We start from the raw sequence: 18349 nt of genomic DNA on the forward strand, positions 1-18349 counted from the left end.
GACCTTGCACCTAGCAAGCAGTTCCTCTTCTTTCCCTTGAAACAGTGGACTGGTGAACAATTGTTTCCAGACGAGGAACTCAAGACGCCCGTAGCCAACTTTGTCGCCGCCTTTGTCGAATACATTCGCATCGACACCAAACTAACTGGATATATAAAATAAGTCTGCCGCTTTCTCTACTAGAATAAGGGAAACCTCGGATGCTACACAAAGCGTTCATCCACTCTATACTCACAGGAAACCCCGAACAATATGCTTCGAATCTTCTCCTCTTTCCATCAGAACGGGCGGACAATGCGTCTGTTGCTAATGGATGCCTTAGCCAGAGTAGGCTGACTTATCTCACTTTAAGTGAACGTTCGTTCATTTATACAAGAACAGGTTTTTCTTTTCCCGCGATATTAGCGGCCTGGCTCTGACTGTGAGTGGTTTCTTGCATGTTCATTTTTCTTTTATGATACCAAGCAGTCTCGTCTTTATTATGTTATCCCTTCAATGTACAGGTAAGATAGGTATAGCGCAGCCAGAACGAGCACCTCCCGCCCTGACCTGCGCGTTCTCAAACAGAAAGATTTGCAGCATTGTAAAGCCCAGAGTTGCTTCCGCAAAAGAGCTTCCGTTCTTATCTACAATGGAAAAGAATCCCGGATTTTCCAGAGCCAGTGCTAAGGCGACTCACATAAATTTATGAAAATAGAAGCGGGCGCGGGAACTGGGCGAATTGTTTAACGGAGTGGATTTGTCCTATTGTGGCAATGTGAAGACGCCAGCCGCAGTAACTGCAGCGCAGCCTTCATTCAGTAGGGCAGAGTACTGTGGACAGGATGAAAGCTTTATCAGACTTTTAGACACCTTGTGGAAAGGCGGCTCTGCAATGGCAATGGTGAGCTCACACATTTTATGCTCTTTCTATTCATGCATGCAGTTCTGGCAGAGAAATGGCACCTTGCGGTGGCGAGAGTGCCATCTACTATGCACGAATGCATTACTGGAGATACAATGCCTACATCCTTCACTGGACGTAGCACATTTAATACTTGTTAGCATATATCTTCTGCAGCGATTATCGACATGTTCCCAATTGTTATTCGAGCCTTTCATGTACTTTTACGCTTGCCAAGCAATAAACTGAAGCTGAAAGTCAGCGCTCCTCCTAGTGAGTCTTTTGTTATGCTCAATTTCATTTCGCGCCATTTCTACTGAACACATAAATCGATTTTTAATTTTTCAGGCATGCGCGTTTTAAGTACACATTCTAAAGAAAATGTGGATGGGTCTCAACATTGCCTCAGCTGTGTCTCTAGCCACGTGATAAGAAAATAATTTTCTGGAATGACGTTATATATCCGCAAAAATCGTTTAAGCGCTAACGCTGCGAAAATGATACCTTATTTGCCGGTCGTTGAAACATTTTGCATCGAGTTTTGAATTTTGCCCAGCTGTTTGCAAAGGTGTAAGAATACCCGCCACTAATGTTCGCTATTTCTACTGCGCTATGTCAAATAAAGTCCAAAGGTGTGCCTCAAGAACACTTGTTTTCAATGTCTGCGGTCTCTATAAACTCTTGAACCATGAATGAAGGCCGCTCACACTAACGGAGCTGACGATACCTGAGTACCCTGCCTAATTCTGTATCAGACTTGGACAGACCAGTAAATCGTCAGTGCAGAAATCATTACGCATTAAACTGAATGAAAACACACTCAACGTATAAATAGAACTAATAACAAATGCCTGCTCACGGCTGCACATCGGTGCGCTACTTCCACTCCGTCTGTGAAAAGCTAAAGTTCGTGCATTTGCTGTGCTTTTCCTAAATCATATTTACTTTGTTAGCGCATGTGTACCCGCACATAGGGTTATTAGCAGCTGACTTCTTTGCTAAGCTCCCTATTAAGCTTTTGTTTCCTTGCAGGTCTGCCTATTTATAACCTCTGTGCCTACGTTCCCACATATGTGCTCGGTAGTAGGGAGCACCTGTACTAAGCTCTTCTTTATAACCTTCCCTTTCTTCGCTGTATGCTTAAGCACCCGCACATGGGCAAAGCGGACCCGTTTGTCACAGAACAATGAGAAAAAGAAGCAACAAACAGAAAACGCACGTGCCGCGGGCAGCCAATCTGTCTAGTCCTCCGTTTGCCTAAATGGCGCCCGGAATCAGTTATTGAAATTACCCAATCATTTCTGCTCCTTGTGGCAAATTTTTTCTCTCCCGTTTATATATTGTATATGCTGCCTTCAATATCTTCCCTCTTGCTTCACGCTCGTTTACGTAGGGCGCACCAACTTCTACGCACCCCCTCACTGATGCTTCACCGCAGGAGCTTTGGGCATTGTCTTACCGGCACGCTAATGTAAGAGCACAGAGGAAGCGACTAACGATGCATGGTAGGCTATCATCAACAGGGAGCTGACTCCATTACTGGGAGCGTTAGGGCTCCCTTAGAGTCGCTCTTTCAAAGTGAAGAATGCTTTGGTTCCGCGTGAGCCAATTTATAAGGTCATTTTGTGGCTTGCGTATTAGCGATCTTTCCTATTACGGGAATTGCGCCATACCGCGTGAGCCTTTGCTCTGTAGGCTGCGCGCGGTTCGTTGTTCTCGGTAGAACGCTCCGTTTTTTCTTCTCCGTTCACATTGTCGTTTTTCCGTGAGAACTTCCTCCTGTTACATCTCCTCCTGTTCTCCTGCTAATGTACTATCCTGTATTTTTATCTCCAGCGGGTGCTGTTGTATGTGAAGCCGGCTGCTGATAATTGTGTTATTGCGAAAGCAATACTGCTTGCACTTTTCTGCTATCGATGGAGGTTCATCCTTCGCTCCGGCGCAGCTGCGGCGCGCTACCACGTGACCGCGTGACATCACGACAAGAGGAGAGCTGGGGGCCCAACTCGTCTCATAGATGGAAGCTCATTAATTTAATTATGTATTAATTAATTATTTAATTAATCCAATAATTGATTGATAATTAATTGATTGATTCGATTAATAAATTCCATTAATTAATACATTGAATTCAATTAATTGGTTTGATTAATTTCACTTAATGCCGAAGAAGAATCTATGAGTAGTGCGGAGCGATATAATCACATGAAGAAAACGCCGTGCGGAAGAAACGCGGGAACAGAAACAAGAGCGGCTTGCTGAAAGAAGAGCGCAGTATACAGCCAAGAAGAAAGAGCAGAGCGTTGTGGTGATTCGAGACGGTGACATCGTGGCTCAGCGACGTGAAGAACAAGAGGTAAGAGTTGGCCAGTTCGAGTCTACTACGCGTGAGTTCGAGAAACGAAACTACCAGCAGAACCAAGCGCAGCCAGGAGTTACTGTTTTCGCAATCAGCCAGGCTTAACTAAGCTAAGCATTCTGCCAATTTTTTCAGAACTTTGCGTGCGTTGCGTTCCTTAGCAGAAACCACTGCCATTCATCATTTTTACGGCATGAGCTATTAGACGTAGCCCACCCAGGGCCTAACCGCGGATGAGGTCCTCTGAATTAGCCTCTACGTGTTACAAGCTCGTGCGTTGTAGAGGTACCGGTATCTCAGGGTTCTCCGCAGGAGGAGGAGGAGGAAAAGCCTTTATTTAATAAAAGAGGTGAGGCTTTCTTAAAGAGCCCCGCAATGGGTGGAGTCCCTATTCCGGGACCCCATTGGTCGAAGCCGCCAGCTTAGCCCTCTTGACCAAAGCCTTTTGGGCCTGAAGGTCCGAGCAGCCAAGCAGGGCCGCCTCCCATTCCTCTCTGGTAGGGTTGGGGTGGGGAGAGAGAGCTGAGTTGCGCTGGCAAGCCCAAACCATGTGGTAGGTGTCAGCCACCTCGCCACAGTGTTTGCACCTGCCAGTGGAAGTACCCTCCAGAGAGAAGGTGGAGAGGCGTGACAAGCTTCACACACAGACGCACACACACGCGCGCATGCACGCGCGCACAGGTTCAAATTGGCCGTGGTGTTCTCGGCGATAGAGGACCATACTTCTCATTCATTAAACCAAAATTTATTCTGAAGTTGGAGGGAAAAAACAAAATTTATTTAAAAGTCTCACGACAATGTAGGGCGGGAATTCCAGAATTGCGAATGCACATGATAGACCACTTTCTGGAAAATGCTGGAGAGGTATCTACTGCATGAAAGCAGTCCCTCTTTTTGAGTTCCGAATCATGACCTGAAGATATGAGTGCAAATGTGTTTTTGGTGCTAAAGGCGGTTGTGTGGATGATTTTTGACAACTCTTGCTACGTCCTCTTGTGCACTATATTTCCATTGATGTAATTCATAACGAAGTTATGACTAGACACATACATAGCCATTTATGAAATAAATAGCATTGCCGCTGTGCATCAATCGTTAAAGTTATGGACAGAAAATTCGAAACAGCTTCAATACGTCGTATCAGAGGCCTGGGGTCCTTTTCGCACATCACTTTGGACACATGGACGCTGTTTATTTTTATTTATTAAAAAAATAGGTGTCAAGTAATTACGATCCCCCGCTCTACGGAGAACGTGGGTGCTTAACACAGACATCAAATATCTCTGCCTCTCCCGTAACCGAGAGTAGAGTAAGCATGAAATGTTTACGGGCATAACACGAAGCGTACACGGACACGACGAGACACCGGCCTGACAAGAATGTAACCCGGAGAAGGCAGTGATCGCTACCAAGAGTCTCTCCCAGGTTCTCCCAGGCAGCATCTCTGGTGTTCGTAACGAGAGTCAGGTCAGGGCATGTGTCTCGCGTAACCGAGTTGCCCACACGTGTGGGACAACACGGATCCGTGAGGAGTGTAAGACGAAGTGTGGAGATGAGCTCCGCCAGCTTGCGTCCTCTGGCCTTCTCAAAGTGGTAGCCCCAATGTAGGCTTGGAGCATTGAAGTCCCCAACGATCACTAGAGGTTCCTTGTCAGCCGATTTGAGCGCGCGGTAGAAGATTTCATTGAAGGTCACGCGCGGCTTATGCGGGGGGCAGTAAATGTTAAGGACATGTATTGATGGGTCGCGGCGCTTGAGCGGCAGGACCTTGACCATACTATATTCCTGTTCAGTCTCCAGTTCGAGGTCTACTGGGACTGCGGTGTACGCTTTGTTCACCAGGATGCACGTTGTAGGACCGCCTTGAAACGAGCTATACCCTGTGAATTTAGCATCTGCGCCGGGTTCCTGAAGAGCTAGGAGCGCCGGTTACTCTTCTGGCGAAGGCGGCTCGCAAAAAGTGGGGCCACACTAAATTGACCGATTGGCATAAGTTTCGAACAAAAGAGATACCTCCCGTGCTCTTTTCCGGCGGATATGCGGAGTGGGCAAAGCAATTAGACACAATACAAAGACAACATGTCACGACACTTCAGACCACTAAAGAGATCCCTGCAGTGGACAATCACCTCCGGCACTTGTGGGAGGCTCGCCGGAGTCTTACCAAACGGTGGAAGAAGCAAAAGCTGAATCGCAAACTTAAGGCTCGCATTGTCGACCTCACGGAGCAGGCTGCGGCGTATGCTGCCCAGCTCACCGATTCAAACTGGATAGAGAAGTGTAATTCGGCAGCGCGTCAGATGAGCTCGAGAGGAACATGGCGCTTCTTTCGCAGTCTCATCGACCCCGCTCAAACGAGAGGGGAGACGCAAAGACAGCTCCGGCGGGCTTTGCACGGGTACCAAGGTACGACGGCTCAACTCGCGGACACCCTGTGCGACAGATATCTCTGCCGTATAGAGGACCCAGTTGGGCCCGAGTACGAGTACGCGGGAAAGCCGAATCCCGACATTGATGCCCCTTTTGAGTTACACGACCTTAAGGCGGCTTTAGCTAAAATGCGGCGAGGTACGGCTCCGGGTCGGGATCGCATAACAGTCAATCTGTTGGCCAACCTCCCAGATTCGGCCTACCTCCACCTGCTAGGGTACATTAACCAGATTTGGGACGGGCGTCCACTCCCTCCCGAATGGAAGACCTCCTTGGTCACTTTCATCCCTAAGCCAGGCAAGCCAGTGAATACCGACAACCTGAGGCCCATCTCACTGACCTCTTGTGTGGGCAAGCTTATGGAGACGATGGTTAGGGATCGCCTCTCTCCACACATAGAGACCAAGGGCCTCTTTGCAGACACTATGTTCGGGTTCCGACCGCATATGTCTGCGCAGGACGTCCTCCTCCAGTTACACCGCTACATAATACGACCCACTGCCATGCGCCACAACGACAAGGCCATCCTTGCCCTTGATCTTAAGGGGGCCTTTGACAACGTTCGTCATAGCAGCATCTTGGCTAACTTGAGTACCATTGATTGTGGGCGCAAGGCATTCACATATGTAAGAGACTTTCTCTCGAAGCGTCAGGCCTTCCTCAAGATTGAGGATGACGAATACGGACCATACACGATGGGTACACGGGGTACACCCCAAGGGGCGGTCTTGTCGCCGCTTCTTTTCAACATTGCCATGATGCAGCTTCCCCACCAATTGGCCCGGGTGGAAGGCATTCATCACGCACTATACGCGGACGACATAACAATTTGGACTACCGAAGGGAGCCTTGGGGAAATGGAGGACCGCCTTCAGCGGGCCGCCACCATAACCGATAGCTACGCTATCGGCTGTGGTCTCCAATGTGCTCCCGCAAAATCAGAACTTCTGCACATCAGATCCGATCCTAAGGACAACACGAGTTTGCAAATCTCTCTGACGGGAGGCCCTATCAAAGAGGTCGGGGAGCTCCGCATACTAGGTCTGTTCATCCATAACAGGCTCAGCCCGGAATCCACTATTGCCAAACTCAAGCGCGTAGGCGAACAGGTCGGACGCATGATCCATCGCGTTTCTAACAAGCGCGGCGGGTTGCGAGGCAGGGACGCGCTTCGGCTCGCCCATGCCTTCGTGACCAGCAGGATCCTCTACTCCGCTCCCTACCTTCGCACTACGAAACAACAAGAAATAAGAATCGACACCATCGTTAGAAAGGCTACAAAGCGAGCACTGGGCCTCCCAGTGGCCACCTCCAATGCTAAGTTGTCGGTGTTGGGGGTGATCAACTCCTACCAGGAGTTACGAGAGGCCCACCTCGTGAACCAATATACGCGACTCTCGCAGACGGCATCCGGGCGCCGCCTGCTAGACCGCTTGCACATCCAACACGAGTGCACTCCAGAGGAGACGTGTCGGATTCCGGAGCTATCGCGTCACAAGCTCTGGGTCCCTCCACTCCCGCGCAACATGGACACACATACACACGAAGGCAGACGAGAGGCGCGCGCTCGGGCCCTCGAACACCAACACGGATCCAAACAGGGTGTATACTACGTTGACGTGGCAGGGCCGTCGCCCAATGGATTCTACACGGCCGCAGTAGTTCACCAGGATCAATGCGTTAACGGGCTCTCCTTTCGGGCTCGAAATTCAGCACAGGCTGAGGAAGTAGCCATTGCGCTTGCCGCCTCGGACTTGAATTCGAAGGTAATCGTGACAGATTCGCGTCGAGCCTGTCAACACTACCTGGCTGGCGAGATTTCACCTTTAGCCTGGAGTATATTAAAGCGCGCAGTGAGGGAATCGGACCCTTCGCCCAAACGCATAGTTTGGACTCCAGGCCATCAGGGCGTTAGAGGTAATGAGGCTGCGGACGCGGCTGCCCGAGCGCTTACCTACCGGGCACCTCACTCAGGCTCTTCCGGCTCGGAGATTGTGCAACCGCTTCTGCGGTTCAGAGAAATTCTGGACGACTATTGCGAACGCCATCGTCTTTTCCCGGTCCCTGCTAAGGGCCTGAGTAAAGCTGATGAGCGAACTCTGAGGCGCTTGCAGACCAACACTCTGTTGTCTCCTGCAATAGTGCAACATTTCGACCCCAAAATTGATGGGCGCTGCCCTCACTGTGGGGAAGTTTCCGATACCTTCCACATGGTTTGGGCCTGTCAAAAGAATCCTTCCCTTCCCCCCAATCCTTCCCCTTCCCGAGAGGCATGGGAGGCAGCCCTGCTCAACTGCTCGGGGCTGGAGTCTCAAAGGGCTCTAGTCCAACGGGCGCGAGTAGCGGCCTCGTCCAGCGGGGTCCCAGACTAAGGACTCCACCTATGTAAAGGGCCATTTTTGGTCTGCAAACTCTCCTGTTGTTTATTAAAAAGTTTTCACCACCACCACAAGAATGTATACGCAGCGCGTTCGAAACTGTCTGAAGTGCGTAGAGGCGAAAGCGTTTTCCGCACCACTTTGGTTATGTGACACTGGTGACGTCACCACTGAATTATGTGTGGTGAAGTCACTACTGGTGACGTCACCACATAATTGATGACGAAGTAATGACAAATTAGTAATCAGTGACTAATTACTGATTAATGACTAAAAATACTAATTAACGACGCTTAAGCTTCGCATTTAGAAATGGAACGCGACAGCGCGTTGTAGCGCTGCCAGGCAGCCCCCGGAACGCCACCAATCGTTCGGCGCGATGCCTTGCCCTTTGAACGCGACGCTTTTTGAGGAAAGGAAATTACGCAGTAATCCTATGTCATCTCGGCGGGCACCCGAACCGCACCGTACAGGAAGGGAGGAAGGCCACAATCCGTTCGGCGCGGTGCCTTGCCCTTTGAACGCAAGGCTTTTTGAGGAAAGGAAATGCAGCAGTAATTCTCTGTCATCTCGGTGGGCACCCGAACCACACCGTACAGGAAGGGAGGAACGCCACCACCCGTTCGGTGCAAGCTACCGGCGCTTGTATGCCGGTCCTGTAGGTGGTGGTGGTGAAAAACTTTAATTTGCAAAGAGAGTTTGAAGGTCAAAAAAAAAAAAACTCTGCTACATGGTCGGTATCCTTAGTCCGGGACACCGCACGACGAGGCCCCGTCTCGCGCCCGCTTTACTAGAGCCCTTTGAGACTCCAGTGTGGAGCAGTTGAGGAGGGCAGTCTCCCATGCCTCTCGGGTGGGGGTGGGGGAAGGGGGAAGGTGAGGATTCTGAGTACATGCCCACACCATGTGAAAGATATCGCAGATCTCTCCACAGTGCGGGCAGCGCCCATCTGTGTTCGGATCGAAGTGTTTTGCTATGGCTCCTCCACCTTATTCAGCCCCTTGGCAGTACTGGGCAGAGACGGTGGCTGTCGCAATAATGAATTAGGATTTCGCGGAACCGCAGAAGCGGTATATAAGCTTCTGAGCCAGGAGAGCTAGGATGAGGAGCCCGGTGTGTGAGCGCTCGGGCGGCCGCATCAGCGGCCTCATTGCCTCGTAGACCTTGGCGGCCAGGAGCCCAGATCACTTTTGTGCGAGTTGGATCGGCGGGAGCGCGTCTTAGAATTTGGGAGGCAAGAGGGGATATTTCGCCTGCAAGATAATGTTCACAGGCCCGGCGAGAGTCTGTGATAACTGTTCTCGATTTTGGATCGGCGGCAGCGAAAGCTATTGCGACTTCCTTTGCTCGTGTTGAATTTGGGGCCCGAAAAGATAGGCCATCCCCGGTGGACTACGGCAGCCGTGAAGAATCCCGTGGGTGACGGCCCTGTGATGTCCACGTAGTAGACGCCCTCTTTATATCCATACTGCCTCTCAAGCGTGCGAACCCGCGCTTGTCGTCTGCCTTCATGTGAAGCCATGTCCATGTTACGAGGGAGCGGAGCGACCAAGAGCATGTGGCGCCACAGCACCGGGATGTTTTCCGTCCCCTCTGGTATGCATGTGTGTTGGATGCGTAAGCGGTTTAGCAGGCGGCGCCCAGGAACCGTCTGCGATAGCCGCGTATATTGGTTCACGAGGTGGGCCTCCCGCAACTCCTGATAGGAGTTTACCACTCCCAACGCCTTCAGTTTGGCGTTGGAGGTAGCCACCGGGAGGTCCAATGCTCGCTTTGTTGCCTTCCTGATGATGGCGTCAATGCGCTCGTCTTGTTGTTTGGTGGTGCGTAGGTACGGCACGGCGTAGAGGATCCGGCTGGTCACGAAGGCATGGGCGAGCCGTAGCGCGTCCCTGCCCCGCAGACCACCCCGCTTGTTGGTAACGCGGTGGATCATGCGCCCTACCTGTTCACCTATGCTCTTGAGTTTTGCTATAGTAGAGTCCGGCTTCAGTTTGTTATTGATGAACAGACCCAGGATCCGGAGCTCTGCCACTTCTCTGATGGGACCGCCCGACAGAGATATGTGTAGAGACGTGTTGTCCTTGTGGTTTGTCCTGACGTGTAGAAGCTCTGATTTGGCGGGGGCACATTGGAGACCACAGTCGGCAGCATATGCATCGACTATGGAGGCGGCCTGCTGAAGGCGGTCCTCCATCTCCCCAAGGCTCCCCTCGGTGGTCCAGATTGTAATATCGTCTGCGTAGAGTGCGTGTTTTATGCCCTCCACCTGAGCCAGTCGGCCGGGCAGGTGCATCATGGCGATGTTGAAAAGGAGCGGTGATAACACCGCCCCCTGTGGTGTACCTCGTGTACCCATAGAGTACGGGCCGTATTCCTTGTCCTCGATCCGCAGGAGTGCCTGACGCGCAGAGAGGAAGTCTCTGACATAGGCGAAGGCCTTCGCCCCGCAGTTAGTGGTGTTCAAGTTAGAGAGTATGGTGCCATGTTTAACATTGTCAAACGCCCGCTTAAGATCGAGGGCGAGAATGGCCTTGTCGTTTTGTTGCATGGCTGTGGGTCGTATTATGTCCCTGTGTAGTTGGAGTAGGACATCCTGTGCAGACATGTGCGGGCGGAACCCGAACATAGTGTCTGCAAAGAGGCCCTTACCCTCCATGTATGGAGAGAGGCGATCCCGAACCATCGTCTCCATGAGCTTTCCCACACACGAGGTTAATGAGATGGGTCTCAAGTTGTCCGTAGTCACGGCTTTACCTGCTTTGGGGATGAACGTTACAAGCGATGTTTTCCATTCGAGTGGGAGCGGACACCCATCCCAGATCTGATTTATGTATTGTAGCAAGTGCAGGTATGCAGAGTCGGAGAGGTTCGCCAACAGTTTCACTGTTATGCGATCCCGACCCGGTGCCCCACCCCGACGCATTTTAGCCAGGGCCGCCTTAAGGTCATGCAACTCAAAAGGGGCGTCTAAATCCTGATTTGGCTTGCCGGAGTACGTGTACTCGGGCCCAACCGGGTCATTTGTGCGGCAGAGATACCTGTCGCGCAAAGTGTCCGCAAGTTGCGCCGTCGTACCTTGGTACCCGTGCAGAGCCCGCCGGAGCTGTTTTTGCGTCTCCCCTTTGGTTTGAGAAGGGTCGATGAGGCTGCGCAAGAGACGCCAAGTCCCCTTCGAGCTCATCTGACGCGCTGCCGAGTTGCAGCGTTCTATCCAATTGGTGTCTGTGAGCTGGGCGGCATATGCCGCAGCCTGCTCCGTAAGTTGTGCAATGCGAGCTCTAAGCTTGCGATTCGTCTTGTGTTTCTTCCATCGTTTTGTTAAGCTCCGGCGCGCCTCCCACAGATGCAGGAGGTGATTGTCCACTGCGGGGATCTCGTCGGTGGTGTGAAGTGTTTGCGTGTGTTGTTTCTGTATGTTGGTGACCTGTGTTGCCCACTCCGCATAGCCGTCGGAGAATAGTACGGGAGGGATGTCCTGAGTTCGAAATTGCTGCCAATTGATAATTTTCGCCTGTCCACCTTATTTACGGGCTGCCTTGGCCAAAAGCGCGATGCGGAGAAGGCAGTGGTCGCTGCCCAGGGTATCCCCCAGGTACTCCCATGTGGCGTTTGTAGTGTTCCCAACCAGAGATAAGTCAGGACACGTGTCACGGGTGACCGAGTTGCCCACACGTGTGGGGCAAGACGGATCCGTGAGCAACGTAAGACGAAGGGTGGAGATGAGCTCCGCCAGCTTGCGTCCCCTGGCTTTCTCGAAGTGATAGCCCCAGTGTAGACTGGGTGCGTTGAAATCCCCAATGATCACCAGGGGTTCATTGTTAGCCGATTTGAGAGCACGATAGAAAATTTCGCTGAAAGTAACACGCGGCTTATGCGGGGGGCAATACACATTAAGTACATGTATTGACGGGTCGCGGCGCCTGAGAGGCAGAACCCTCACCATGGTGTATTCCTGCTCAGTCTCCAGATCAAGATCGACCTGAATCGCGGTGTATGCTTTATGCACCAGGATGCAGGTCGAGGAGCCCCCCTGAAACGAGCTATACCCAGAGAATTTAGCTTCATTGCCGGGCTCTTGCAAAGCAAGAAGCGCCGGCATGTCACCAAGGGACTGCAGGTAGAGCTGTAGATGTGACCGTTTTTTGCAGGCTCTAAAACCCCTGCAGTTCCATTGAATGATTTCGAATTGGTCTAATTTTTTAGCTTTCTGAGAAGGTTTGCCAGCCATATTGATGTTTTTATTTTACGGTGCTGGGTAGCCACTCGGTTCAGGGGCCGGCGCAGCCCCAGGTAAGGGCTGCATCAACGCCGTGGCTATCGGGCCGGAACCGCTTTCTTCCGCTGCCTGTCGAGGAGCTATTTTACGTTTTAGCTGCGGGGAGTCGCCGGAGAGAGAATTTTTTATTTGGGAGCTGACCCAGGGCTGCACCGCCTTAAGGACAGAGTCAGTCACCTGGGCTGCAATGTTGGGAAGCATTGCAGCAAATGCGGACCTGAACATGTCCTGAAAGGACTCGCGGACCGCAATCATAATTTGGTTCGGGAGCGCTGCCACCCGCTCCTCCAACTGCTCGGCTTTACGCTCCAGGGCCTCGAAGCGGCCAGCGTCCGCAGGGGCCGAATCGACCACCGTGTCCGCGGTTTGCCGCGAGACGCTAGTTAGGCAAGATGACACTGAGGATCCGTCATCGCTATCCTTTGGCTCAGCGTTCTGCATGGGCTCGGACTGCCCGGCCTGCTTAGCTTCTAATTCTTGAATTTTACGCGCGAGAATTTAATTTTGGCGCCTGAGCTCCTCTACCTGCCGCTGTAGGGCGGATTCGGTGGGGGAGGGAGGGGGGGTGGGTCCAGAGACTCACCCACTCCAACTGCTCACCTGATTTTGGCGCGGTACCAGAGGCGGAAATCCTCGGCTTTCAGGACCGGTGGCCTCGTCGGGTTCCCGGACTTCACAAATTTTGGCGGCCCGGACTGGGCCTTCTTGGGTTCCGGCTTGGGTCCCGGAGCCTGCTTGGGTCCGGCCTTGGGCGTCTGGGTCTTTTTGGGTCCCGGCGTCTGCTTCTGCTTTGGGGCGGGGGGGGGTCCCGGCTTGATGACCTTGCGGTACTTGCCCGCGCAGCCAGGCGCCCCGGTGGGATGGCTGCCTCCGCAGATGAGGCAGCACGGGGAGCACTGATGTTCAGCTGGGCCGCCGTCAGGAGCAGCAGGAACCTGAGCCCCGCATTGTTCACAGCGCCCAAGCTGCGGCCGTGGGCAGGCGTCGGCCCGATGCCCCACCGTGCCACAGCGTGGGCAGGCAGGGATCGTTTTCTTATAGAAGCGGACGGGGAGACGCTTGCAACTATAGAGCACGGTCCGCGGCACCCTTGTCCCCACAAACGTGATCAGAGCAGTCTGTGTTTTACCCAGTTTCCGCACAGATATCACATTGGGGTCTTCACTCAGTTTCTTCCTCACGGTTTCGGACGTCTCGTCCGGGGAGACTGTAACGACGCCCTTGCAGAAGTCTCCGGAAAGCTTGGGGTGGCCCCGGAACAGTATCTTGCGGCTTCCTACTGGCAGCGTGATGTCCCGGAGCAGCTTCTCCGCAGCTTCGACAGATTGCAGAGTGCACACGAGAAGGTTATGGTCCCACACGGGCCACACAGCAAGTCCCACACTTGCCGCGTCCCCGAGGATGCTGCGAACGGCAGCGCCGGCTTCGCCAGGACCTAAGGTAGCCTTTAGGTCGATTGTGTCGCGTGGCTTGAGCACCACGATAATTTCTTCTTTGCCGATGCGGGGCGTGTACTGTGGCCTCCATCGGGGCGGTTTGGCTTGTTGCGCATTAGCGCGCGACGCGTTCTCACCCTGCATATGCGCAGAGCTCCCCGCCACCCTTTGCTGGCCGCGTTCGCGTTGGCGTTCCTGGGGGTCTTCGTCTTCTTTCGTCCGCGCCATACGCGAACCATATCTTGAAGATATTCCTCTTCGCTGGGAAGAGGCTCCTCAAGTTGCACGGTTTCCATATTGACGATCCTTAGGGAGGTTGGATCGTAGCCGGTGACTTGGCCTGGGACCGCCATAGCCGGGGAATCCCCGAACGCGGCCGGTGCAGGCCTTGCCACCGTTAGGCTTAGCGCCGCAGAGGCGTGGCGGTCGTCAAGGCTCTGAAAATTCAACAAAATTGAGCGCACCTTGGCAAATGTGGTGTCCAAGGATGCCGCCTAGCTTGCCGGAAACGATGATTCCAAGCTTGCTTGTGAAAAAAGTTGAGGATCGCAAATAGCAGCGATCATTAGCAAAGCCGACGTGGCGTGCGACCGTTCCCGCTGCCGACCACCGTCTCTGGTCGTCCCGTAGGAGGGCTTGGAGAGTCTCGTTAAATCTCGTACGGTGCCCGGATGCTCTCGTTTCAGTGCCCGGATGAGTGGAATTCAGTGCCCGGATGTTGGCTCTCGGTCTCGGCGTGGCGTCTCCACACTGCCGACAACGGGAGCTAAAAGCATTTCATGCTTAAAAAAGCAAGAGAAAGCCAGAAAGAAGCGAGACTAGAAGAGAATTACGGTTTCCAAAGAGCGCAACTTTAATTGCAACGAGGTGCAGGCTAAGAATGGCGTGCGGCTGTGACACTCTGCTAAACGACAGCGCTAAGCAACCGTTGCTGACGTGCGAGATTTTCGACCACTAAGGGCTCGTTGCAAAGTTTCAAGGCGCAGCCTAAGTTAGCAATTTTTTATTGCGAAAGCAATACTAGTTGCACTTCCAGCCCGTCGCGTAGCGAGGCCGGTAGCTACCATATTAGCATATTGAATTGGATTGGATAGGATTGAAATGGATTGGGTTGGATTGATTTGGATGGGATTGGTTTGGGTTGGATTGTATAACCGATGCATCACCACAAGTCTAACCACAAGCACCACCACCAGCTACACTAGCAGCTGAACCATGGCGCAGGTACGGATATTGCTTTCGCAATTACCGGCCTTAACCAAGCTAAGCCACACTAATTTTTTTTTAATACTGTTTTCGAACAGGCTTTCAGGACGTGGAATTCGCTGAAGTTCAAATCGGATGATTAGGTGAGTGTGGAACTGACCTTCTCTGTTATGATTATTTAGTTTCCTTTTGGAAATTGTTTGCCTTCTGTGCATCAGAGGGCTACTATTTCTCTCGTGTCATAATAAGTGCTTAGCAAAAAAATAACAACAAAGCACCTATTATTACACGAAAACAGTAGTAGAAGTAATACGCGAGAGAAGTAGTAGTACAGAAGGCAAACAATTTCTAAATGCACTACTAAATAATGCTTAGTAAAAAATAACAACAAAGTCCGCTGTCGCAAGTGGCTCAGTAGTTATGATGCTCGGCTGCTGACGCGGATTCGACCCCGGCCGCGGCGATCGAATTTCGGTGTAGGTGACATTCGACCGCCGCGGCCAGGGTCGTACTCCAGACACATAATACGGACGGTTACGGACGCCAGACGCTTATTATGACTCCCTCGCTTTATTGATCTTTTCCTGACTAGTAAAGCGACTGATGTCCCCCTCAATCAGGACTCCACTCAGTACCATTAAGCACTCATTAAAAAGCAGTAAGTTAAGTTACGACGATAGAAGCGTATCACAAACATGACTTTCATAAAAATTATTTTAAAAATGTGCTAAAAGCAAGAACTGACTCATTATCGGGGCAGTGGATTAAAAATTACTATTCTAAAGCGAAAATAATCTAGTCTTAACTTGTACATGGCCCACAAAACATCATAATATAACTTTCTGATGTGTACAGACCTCCCATTTTAATGCCGAGAAATAGGGTACCTGCTTCGTGTGCATGTGTATGGTTACTGCAAAAGACTGATCCGACTTCCTTTAGCAGCAGAGCTGCTGCTTCCGCTCTTAGCGCTACACTGTGTAGTTCCGAATTCCTTTCGGCCCGCGCAGTACGATCAGCCAATATGCAGTCGTAACAGCGAAAGTAAGACAAAGTACGCACAAATTTGCATCTTGGCTTCTGGTTCCCTCTTGTTGTTTCTGTCAGGCCTGCAACTGACGCTTCGCGGCATTCACCACAACGTTGCTTATTGGAAACGGAAGCCATTTTGACGGGAGCTTCAGCAGCTGATAACTTCCGTCAATTTTTTCCGGCAGTCGTCTTTGCTTTGAGCATGTGATCTATTGCAAGTTAACTCTGCTCTGACATCCGGCTTCGACATGAGCTGGGTGTTTTCTCGACGCCAAAAAGTAAGCGGCGTTACGAGGGAGAAAGCAGACACTGATTTCTGATAGTTCGCCTAGTTTGCATTATTACTTTTCTGATGCTGTTCGTTCTTAATCAGTTGACTTGCGTAATGTCAAGGTTGCTTGCTTTTAGATCTGTGCGTGAAAAACCGCCATGAAGAAGCGAACACCAACTTTCTGGAATATGGTAATTGGAAAATCAACATTTATAAATGGGACTTCACTTGAAACTTGCACTGGGGTTCACGGGTTGTTGTTCTTCATAGCTCTCAACTGCTGTTCTGTTTAACTGAGGTCGTGAAGTATTCCCATCGAACACAGCAAATATTTCTATTCGACGCGACTTCCGAGATACAGTGAGGCTCGGGGTAGCACTGCTTTTCAGGAAAAAAAAAAGTTAACACTTTCTGCAAACAATCGTTTGCGGTGCCAGTGCCACACGTTCTTGATTGGCCGGCAGTCACATGTGACACGGTGATGAGTTCGCCATGACGTCCTGCTTGTTGGTCCGCCTTGCTCGAGGCCACTCTTCGCCTTATCTCATCAAAACCTCCTCTCTTGCTTCCCCTCCTCCACTGCTCATCCTTCTCGCTTAGACCTCAAGCCATGGACAGTTGTACTGGCGACACGAATTGGAAAAACGCGCCACTGCAAGCCGCTGTGAAAATCCACAGGCAGGTAGATTGGAGCGAAACCATTATGGTAAACATTTATTATATATGGTGCCGCTCTGTCAGAGTCCCTGTAGGTTTGTTCAAAAAAGAGTGCGATGCCGCACAGCTGGAAATTCACCCTTATAACAAACTTTCAGTCGTCCCTACTTCCTTTTCAGTTCTGTGGCTCGGAGACCGCTGGGGTCTGAATAAGCGCTGACAGCAAGGGCCACTAAAGCTTGCACCCGGCGTCTCAGCCACGCGTATTTACCGACGGTCAGTAAACAGGGGCCGCAGATGAAGGCGTTCATCTTCTTCTCGCTGTGCCTAATCCTGCGCCGCTAGTTCGAGAACGTGACCCGACTACTCGATGCAGTCTCTAAAAGGACGTGTGCGGCCGCAATAACAGGCGCTTCCGACAGAGTTTCGACATGCAAACAACTGGACAAATTTACGGCGCCCAAACTCATTCCCACGAAGCGAACCTTAAACAATGGATGTTTTACCTAAGATATTCTGCAGTTTTTAAAAACGGCAATTTTGAGTTAGAAAAGTGCTTTTCATTTCGCAAAGTATTGTAAGCGGTGTAGCGCATCGAAACACAGCCAAAACGTGCTGACTTGTACGCTAAATAACTGATATTGAATAGTTAACATTTTTTACTATTACTCTTGATGTCATTATTTATGGAGAGCCGTGTAGCTCATCGTCAGTATTATAGATTGAGAAAACGCGGTTGCCCTAGGCTCTTTGGTCGAATTTTCGCTTTTTCGACGAGTTACGTACACTGGAGGGGTTACATTCCTGCATGGTTTTTGAAAGCGCAATATTTTGGTGTGATGTAGGCAAAATTTCTTGGACCGTAGCGCCGGCATTACCTGCGTTTTCGAAACTCTAAAACTGTAGTGATATTCCTCAGGGTGGACTATAGGCCTCTTAATAACTCACCAAACTAATAGTAACAGTAAAAAATTAACTATTCAATTTAAGTTAACCAGCCTACTAGTTATCGCGTCTTAGCTACATTTTGATGCCACGCTAGAGCACTGAAATTCCTATGCCGGGAAAAGCGGTTTTCTGACTTAGGAAACATAATTTTAAATATTGCGGAAAGTCCTTTGAGCAGACCGATTTTCATGACACCTCGGACCACACTAAGAAGCCGTGGTTAATCTCATTTAACCTGACATTGCGTGCAATTCATTGCTATCTTGTCGAAGGAAATTGACCATGTAGGAGTTAAGGCGGGTCTCTGCATCTCTTTAAAATAATTTTCTCATATGCCGACAGGGCAGCGTATGTCAGTCGCCAAAAAAGAACATGCCACATTTATTTTCAATCAGGTTTTCGCATCGCTGGCTGCGGTGTAATAAAGTGGTTCGGAGTATAGATGTATTAATTCCATCAAATAAATGCTT

This window comes from Amblyomma mixtum, chromosome 1 (assembly GCF_055824585.1).
Source record: "Amblyomma mixtum isolate Tamu chromosome 1, ASM5582458v1, whole genome shotgun sequence".
Taxonomy (NCBI): Eukaryota; Metazoa; Arthropoda; class Arachnida; order Ixodida; family Ixodidae; genus Amblyomma; species Amblyomma mixtum.